At 40.2% G+C, this 8,428-nt stretch overlaps 1 long non-coding RNA gene across 1 annotated transcript; it reads right to left on the reverse strand.

The window, feature by feature from the left end:
• Positions 1-13: 13 nt before the first annotated feature.
• Positions 14-8,428, reverse strand: LOC137471999 (uncharacterized). Its single transcript, XR_010997955.1, has 3 exons — positions 8,103-8,428; positions 5,722-5,824; positions 14-318 (listed from the first exon to the last, which is right to left on the reverse strand). It is a non-coding gene; the product is annotated as an uncharacterized lncRNA (long non-coding RNA).

Here is an 8,428-nt window from a genome sequence, read left to right on the forward strand (position 1 = left end):
GGAAAAGGTAATTTTATTGCCTGGGTCAGCTCTGCTGGTGACACTGGTGACTCTGTCCTCAGTGCCTGTTGTGGGCACTGGATGTGTCCCATGGTGTTGCGCTGCCTGGCAGGGAGGGCAGAAACATGCTGTCTTGGCTGCTCATCAAGCCTGTCAAGCTGCAATCTGCATTATCATAACTTAGAGCTCCTTACATCAGCATCATCCTGCACTGCTCTTTTCTAAACAACAGACCCAGTCCCCTGAGGGCAGCACATTTAGAAAAGCCAGTTCTTTCCTCCCAGTGTTCTGCAGACCCAGGCATCTTCTCTGTTTTATCTGCATCAAGAAATACCACAAAACATAGGATTGCATTTATTTTTGTATTTGATGCATCATGGTTTCTTTTCACATAAGCAGTGTCTGAGCACTGAGATGTCTGAAGAAACATCTTCCTTCTCAAAGCAGTTTTTCACGTGCTTCCTCTAAAATACAGCAACTCCTCTGAACTGTGATCATGCTTTTACATGGAGAGCTGACTTGGGGGTTTTGGCAGGTTTTAGCAACTTAATTTTAAAATATGCCCTGGAATTTGCTTGACTCAGTCATCTGGAGAGATTTCTATCATCCTGATGCAGAAAAACTTATTGGCAGCTGTTTATGGTGGGCATGAGCCTAGTTCCTGGCAGTGAGAAAAAGAGTTGAAAGGAAATCTAAGCTATAACACCATCATCTTCATTGCCCTGCAGTGGTTTATAATATTGCAAAATGGTATTAACTGTTGCTCACCAGCTTAAAAGGATTGTGAGACAAAGACTGTTAAGGAAAGTGGCATATATAAGACTGGCTTGTAGTATCTTGTGCTCTAGCCAAGGGTCCACCAGAAATATTATTCAGGAACAAATAATTATGAAATGTTCAGATTAGTATTTAAAAATATTAACTCCTTCAAAGTTACTGGTCATAAGTTAACTCAAGACAAAACTGTTGTTTTAAATTTCTCTTAATAAGATTTTCACCAGTGGAGTGAATGGAGTGAGGAGTGAACATATGGCTACATCAGAAGGGACTGTGACCCCCCATAAAATAGCTTGCATCCTTTTTATGGCTCTTTAAAGCACGCAGTGGGCCTATCCAAAGTCAAGCTGCCACTGGCTAATATAAACTGGAAACAGCAGTGCCCTGCCTGAGCACTGTTGTGCATGTTTTTTGTGTTTGTGTAACATTTCCATCCCTAGGGACTGCCCATTATTCCCCCCTCCCCCCCCCCCATTTGTTTTCTTCCCTGAATTGCCTTCATCCAACCAAAATATGTCAGCAGTTACACCAGGGGGACTCTATTAAAGACAAATGGACTCAATGTTCTTCCTGAAGAAATACTCATAATTTAAGCTGCACAGCTGTGGGACAAATTTGAGTAACTCTGCCTTAGGTACTTTCTTGGGGGAAAAGGAAAAAAACGTTGATTAGAATGGCAACCCTCCTGTCAGTGAAAGCTGAATCTGCTCTACCCTGCCTGCTGCAATCCCACCCTTTCCAACCTCTAAGGGACACATGGGACAGGGACTGCAACACCACTTGCAGCCCCTGCAGTGCCTGCTGGTGACCATCCACGGCACCACAGCAGCCAGCACAGGGGTTTCCACTTGCTGCACAAAAACAGATACAAATCACAGCTTTTCACACTCCCATTGACTTACATATTCCTCAGTGCAGGACTCTGGGTTTGATTTGCACCCTGTCTGGATGAAAACTATCTCATTCAATTGAGTTTTACATGGGGTTTGCACTACCTCCAAAAGCTCAGTCCTGCCTCTCATACAAATCAGAGAAACTACTCTTGCAGTATTATGTTTTTGCATTGTCACAGGTAAACTGACCACAGATAAACAGAGGTAAACTGAACCCTCTTGTATTTGCTTTTGTATTCCAGACCTGGGGACTGTCTTATGCTGTTTTGGTTTAAGAAAGTCAGTGGGAATTTTCAATTAATTTTATTCAGTTCAAGAAAATAAACTTTATATGTGAATGGCAGGGTCTGTCCTTAATCATCCTGAGAAAATAACTTCATATAATGCAACCTAGTGCCTTCAATTCATTAAATAGAATATTTCTAATAATAAAAAAGTATTACCAGAAGAAAGTCAAAAAGTTTTAAAAGGTTTGTGAGGCAGCATGACCCAGTAACTTGAGGAAAAACTGCATCTGCTGCAGAGCCAGAAACAGAACATAGAGCTCTAGAGGTTTTTTTTACCACTTTTTAATGCTGAAATTCTTAGTAAAGTATGAATAATCAGAGAAGAACAATGCATTTGAATTTAAAAGCATCTGCAAGTGTTGCTAGGAATATGTGAACCACAACAGATCTTCAATTAAGCAGAAGGTAAGAAATTTATCAGTGTCAGCTCCCTGGTTACCAGGCTATTGACATAGTTCTTAGAAAGATAAGTCAAATGTACATGTGCATTACACATATTGCATTTCTGAATTTTTTTCCATTAATTATAAAAACATATTAACAGAGAAACTTGTTTAACAAAAGATGAACAGTAAATTACTGCATCACTACTCAGCAAAGTATGTAGGAAATTCCTGGTACATTTTCTAACTCAAAGCAATCTCAAATTACAAAGTGACCTGTAGCAGGATGTGTCTAAAGTAGAGTCTTGTGAGCACAACATGTAAATGACAACTCCTGTGGAAATGTTGAATGCAGCAGCTGTCATTACACAGGCTACCAAGACAGTAATTACACTTTGGATGTGTAACCGGCTTGCCTGTCACAACTGAATTCTTGTTTATAACAAATACACTGGGGTTTACAGAGCTGTGCCTTTAAAAAAAATAATGGAAAACATAGTTCCTAAGGTAAAAGACGACAAGGTCTTACAATGGGAAAAGGATGTCTATAAAGAAAGGTGAAAATGGCTTGTATGTAATCTTTTAATTTCTATTACAAGTTTATGTCAGGGGAAGAAGTGGGTGTGTGTGCTTAGGAAGCTGCAGCAGAAGGTGGGGCCTTCTTTTGTCAACCTTTTTTCTCTTAATTTTTCTTTTCTCCTTTGCTGTCTTTCTTCTCCATTTTCAACTCCATTACTATTCCATATTACTAAGGTGGCCCCTTAGGAACCTCAGTCCAGGCACATAGTTTCATTTGGATAGTTGGGATACAGTCAAGTACAAAGGACGAAATAGTGAAGATTGAATAAGACAGGGCTATAGAAGAAACTGAAGATCAGGGTTTGGAGGGAAGATAATGCTAAAATTAGTAGAGTAATATAAAGCTACAGCAGTGTTTCAATTTTCCTTAATTCTTTTCTTTTATTTCTCTTCATATCTATAATCATTTTTCTTCTAGTTCTAGTTTCTTTTCATTCCTTTGGGAATTTTTCATTATTTTGCATTTATGCTCAGCTCCGAAGTCCTTGACATGTCCATTTCTCCGACTTTCTGTCACCACCTGTGTGGGTGAAAAATAGGATTGCAAAGATTTTCTTCAGTACTTCAGAGAAAAATGGGCCAGGAATCAATATTGCTATACTGGCATAGTAAGGATATTTACATCTGGAGGCATTCTCCCTTGCTCTTCTCATGAATAATGAAAGAAATCATGGCATTCTTGTGGGGCTGGGCTAGCCAAAAAAAATCTTTGAAGAACATGAAGGGACTACTACATTTTAATTTCCATCCTTTGTTCACTTATTGTGTTCTGGAAAAAAAAATAGAGCACTAAAAGGTAAGAATTTTGTCCCCATTTTGGAAAGTTTATATTCTGAAGAATCTATGGATGCAGACCATTGACACTGCTAGTATAGAAGTTCCAAAGAGGTTTTATACAGAAGTTTTTCAGTTCTAGAGACACTGCATTTTAGTAAAATGATAAGAAGTTCTCCTATTTGTATCCCTTCAAAGGCTAGGTCTTCAACCTAAGATAATCAGGACCTTATTTTATCAGTGACAAATGGTTTGATGTATTCTATGTATCTTAAACATACACCTGATAAGAATTGTTTTTTTGAGGGGATGCTCATCTTCATGTGATTGAGTACAGGACAAGCTTAAGCCTAATGGCTTGGGCTAGGAACTCAAAACCAAAGAATTAAAAGTAATGTAGAGGAAATAATGTTCTATGTGACTAAAGAACAGGGAAATCTATTTCTGATTAAGACAAAGGATATTTACATTACTTTTTTTTTTTTTTTTGTGATGAAGCATTGCACAAGAAGCACTCTCCAAAAAAGGCAGCATCAACAAAATGACTGCACAGCTCATTGCAGATGAGACAATAACATGTTCTTGATGACAAAAGAAGAAACACTGGCATTCAAGAAGGAATGCTTGTTCTGCCCTCAAAAGAATTGATAACCGTCCTCATCACTGTGTCTACAAACAGGGTAAAATGTAGATGTTGAGTGGAGAAAGTGGATTAAATGAGGTGTCTTACTCTGCTTTGCCAAAGTCTTCTTTGTCTGCTATCTAATTTTCCATCAAACAGCAATATAATCTGTTGCATTATGCTTTACAGTCTGCCCAGAAATCTCCTTGAACCCAGGACACGAACATCTCTGAAACCCCAGCTTTAAACTTATGTCAGGTCAAATTCTCAGCAAAGAATGACTAAGTAAGACACAGGCCTGGTGGTCAAAAGTACTTATGATTGGCTTACTTTTCATAGTGTATGTGATTTTTTTTGTGGAGCCTCTCTGTCCCTTTTTGTGTAAACAAGCTACATTTTATATATCTTTATGTTTAGCACAGCATATAAAATGTTTGTTTCAGTTTTGTTCTGCTTGAAGGTGGGAACTATTTTACATGCAGCTGTTCAAATGCAATGAGTGGAAAGGCCTTTCAAGGAAACCCATCTGCTCTCAGCTTAGACTTGAAAGAGTAGAGAAAGGTGTCATTAAGGTAACTGGTCACCCCATGGCCATGAGCCATGAACAGAACATGACCTTAAAAATGCCAAGGTATCTTCAGCAGAGATAAACTTTCCTGTCATTATGTACTGCTCTGTTAAAACCTCATCTGTGTTCTAGTCAACTCTATTACCGAGAAACATGCTACTAGGATGTTCAGATGAATGGAGAATCAAGTATAAAACAGGATGTGAAAAATTAGGATGCTCCAGTCCACAAAATGAAGAGTAGCAGTATGAGTTCTCCTTTTGAAAATGAGGCAAAAATCAGGAGGTGAATAAGAGTAAATTGGACTCACAAGCTGTATTGGTACAACAACAAATCATTATAAATTGCTCCAGAACCCAGTCTAGATAAAAATTACAACATTTCCAAATGCCAATGAAATAAAGGTCTGGAATATTCTTTCATTAGAGAGTTTGGGGGAGGAAAAAACTTCAATGTTTTTTTGAGTGGGTTTTTTGAACCTGGTGAAAATTATTGTCTAGTGGATTACCTACAATATTGGGGTACTAAGTAGAGGGATTTATGGACTCATAAACTTCTGAGATTTTTAAGGATACCACTGCAAGCAAATGTGGAAAACCTCCAATTTAAAGTAGCACCTTTTAGCATTTGCACAAAGGAAGTTGTGATTTGTCAACATGATCAAAAGTGCTTTTAATGCTATATCCAATTTCTTGTCCTGGTTAAAACCAAGTACTTTAAGAACTGCTTCCTTCAGCAACAAATATCTATTTATATGCCCAGTTTGAGTGTGAAAGCACTAGATAAACATAGATGCAAGCAATACATCTGATGAGACTGGTCTTACCAAAGTCAAAACAGGCAGGCCAACAATAAATCAGCTATGGAGCAACCTGACTCCTTAATGGAAAGATGGATGAATCCCACAGTGAGCTTAGGTTTAATGGCACTGTAGCACCCTCCTGTACAAATGCAATAAATAGCACAGAACTCAGTAAAATATTTATCTGAATGAATTATGAAGGTTCTAACACAGTATCAAAACAGGAGCTTTCATATCCTACAAGTGTAAGAGAAATATTTTCCCTATAACATTTGGATTTTTCCAGGTGTCTGAGTTAAAGTACTTGCAGCAGAATCTGTTATTTTATTAATACTTACTTGAACACCAGCCACTGCTCATTGACTGCATGAGATTAAAAAAAAACCAAAAAACACTTATCACCTTAAGGGGATGAAGATATTCAAAGCACATTGAAAGAAAGTAAACACCAGTGCTGCTTCCCAGTGCTGAGCTATAAAGAGACGGCAAAGGAGTTTAAAGCAAACTGCTTTGCAAACACAGGGTTCAGTTGCTACACACAGAAGCTCTAAAATCTGGGACATCATCTGGATTAACATGCAATATTATCAGGCTGATGGATAGTTTTGAAAGCTTCATCCTGACTCTGACACTGATGTCAGAGTGCTGCTCTTTAATTTAACCATGGTATTGAATGGGGATTTCACCTTATGTAAAATTAAATCATATCACTAACTGTAACATGATTTTGTTTTATTGTAGTAGTCTTGTCTCTGATGTGTATAAAATCAAGGACAGCATATTTGTATGTTGTTGAGGGCATGGCAATGGTACCATAAAAACGTCAAGCCAGCACTCCCCAGCAGGAGCCCTCCCTGGCCAGAGCATTGCTGCTCTTTCAGCGCTGCTGTACTGGGCAGGCTGGAACTCCAGTGGGAACTTGATCTGAAGGGAATGTGATGTGAATGAGTCCATGATGGAGTAGAGATCCACCAGATCTCTATTCCATGGAAAGTCCCCCACCAGAGCAGGTGGATGCCTGAAGGACACTGTGACACTCAAAGGATGAGATGGGGGTGTGTAATGAAGTTTTATTGAACAGTGTGGGACCTGGCCATGATACAAATGGTACAGAATTAGGGGTGAATGTGCTGGTTTGGGCTGGAGTAAATTTTCTTCGCAGTGTCTGGTATGGGGCTGTGTTTTGGATTCATGCTGAACACAGGGCTGGTAATATAAAGATATTTTTGTTATTGCTGAACAGGGTTTACACAGACCCAAGACTTTTCCTTCTTATTGTACTGCCACGCTGTCAAGGGGGTGAGGGGTACATGGGAGGGTGGGAGGAGACACAGCCGGGACAGGTGACCCAAAATGACCAAAGGGATATTCCAGACCATACGGCATCCTGTTCAGTATAGAAAGGGAGGGATGTTTGAAGTGATGGAGTTTGTCTTCCCAAGTCATTGTTACCTTGATGGGGCCTTGCTCCCCTGGAGATGGCCGAACACTTGCCCACCAAGGGAAGCAGTGAATTAATTCCTTGTTTTGCTTTGTTTGTGGATGTGGCTTTTGCTTTCCCTATCAAACTGGTTTTATCTCAATCCACAAGTTTTCCAGCTTTTACCCTTCTGATTCCCCAGTCTCACTGATGGGGGAGTGAGCAAGTAGCTGCAAGAGGCTTGTTTGCTGGCTGGGCTGAAACCCCAGCAGGGCTACTGTATGAACAACCTCCCGTTTAATTTGTTCGAAAGTTTGTTGTTGTTCAGGACCCCACTTAAAATTTTTCTCCCATTCCACATGATGGAGCGGGCTTACAGTCTGACTGTGGAATATGCATCCTCCAAAGACCCTCAGTGCCTAGGAAAGCTTGTATTTCCTGTGTTCTGGTTGGTGAGGACACAGCTGCTATTTCATTGACCACGTCCTTTGGAATCTGGCGACATCCATCTTGCCATTTTACTCCTAAAAACTGAATCTCCTGGGGAGGTCCCTTGACCTTACTTTGCTTTATGGCAATACCAGCCTTCGGGAGACTCTGGATTATCTTCTCCCCTTTGTCAGAAACTTCTTTTGTAGTGTTGATGGTGTGGTCAATTCACTTCAAGTGTTCTGGAGCTTCCCCCTTTCCCTGCTGTCTGACTCAACTGCAGCCATGCCAGCCCAGCTGCTCCCTCTGCCTCAGAACCAGTGTTACCCCACAGCTTCCCCCACTACGTGTGCTCTACCAGAAGGAACCCCTTCTCCCAGGAAGAGACTCCCTTTCCCTGCACCCACCAATGATGTGAGATGGTAAAATAACCTTCAAATCCATGCCATGCTCCCTCCTGGCTACTGCAAAAATTAGCTCTGTCCTGGCCAGAACTAGGACACTGCAAAACAACTAAGTGTTCATAGAATTCTGAAATTATTGGTACTGGCATTCTGTCATCACCTACCATGGTACTCTGTGGGAGCTGTGGTTCAGTTGCTGAATATCTTCAGTTTCTCTTCATGGAGAGGAGTCTCATGCCATGCAACAACTTCCAGAATGCAGGACAGACTGTTACTCATCAAGACATCAGAGCCCATTGCAGCTGGAGAAGTCTGGCAAGGGAATTTGGCCTGCGATGGAGAGATGTGAGATCACAGAATCATAGAATCATTTAGATTGGAAAAGACCTTTACTATCAGCAAGTCCAATCCTAAAGACATTTAGTTTATAATCTTCAAATAATATCCAAAAACTCAAGAGATTTTGGCCCAATATCTAAGCAAGATGAAG

The sequence above is a fragment of the Anomalospiza imberbis genome, chromosome 3 (genome assembly GCF_031753505.1).
Source record: "Anomalospiza imberbis isolate Cuckoo-Finch-1a 21T00152 chromosome 3, ASM3175350v1, whole genome shotgun sequence".
NCBI classification, from domain to species: Eukaryota; Metazoa; Chordata; class Aves; order Passeriformes; family Viduidae; genus Anomalospiza; species Anomalospiza imberbis.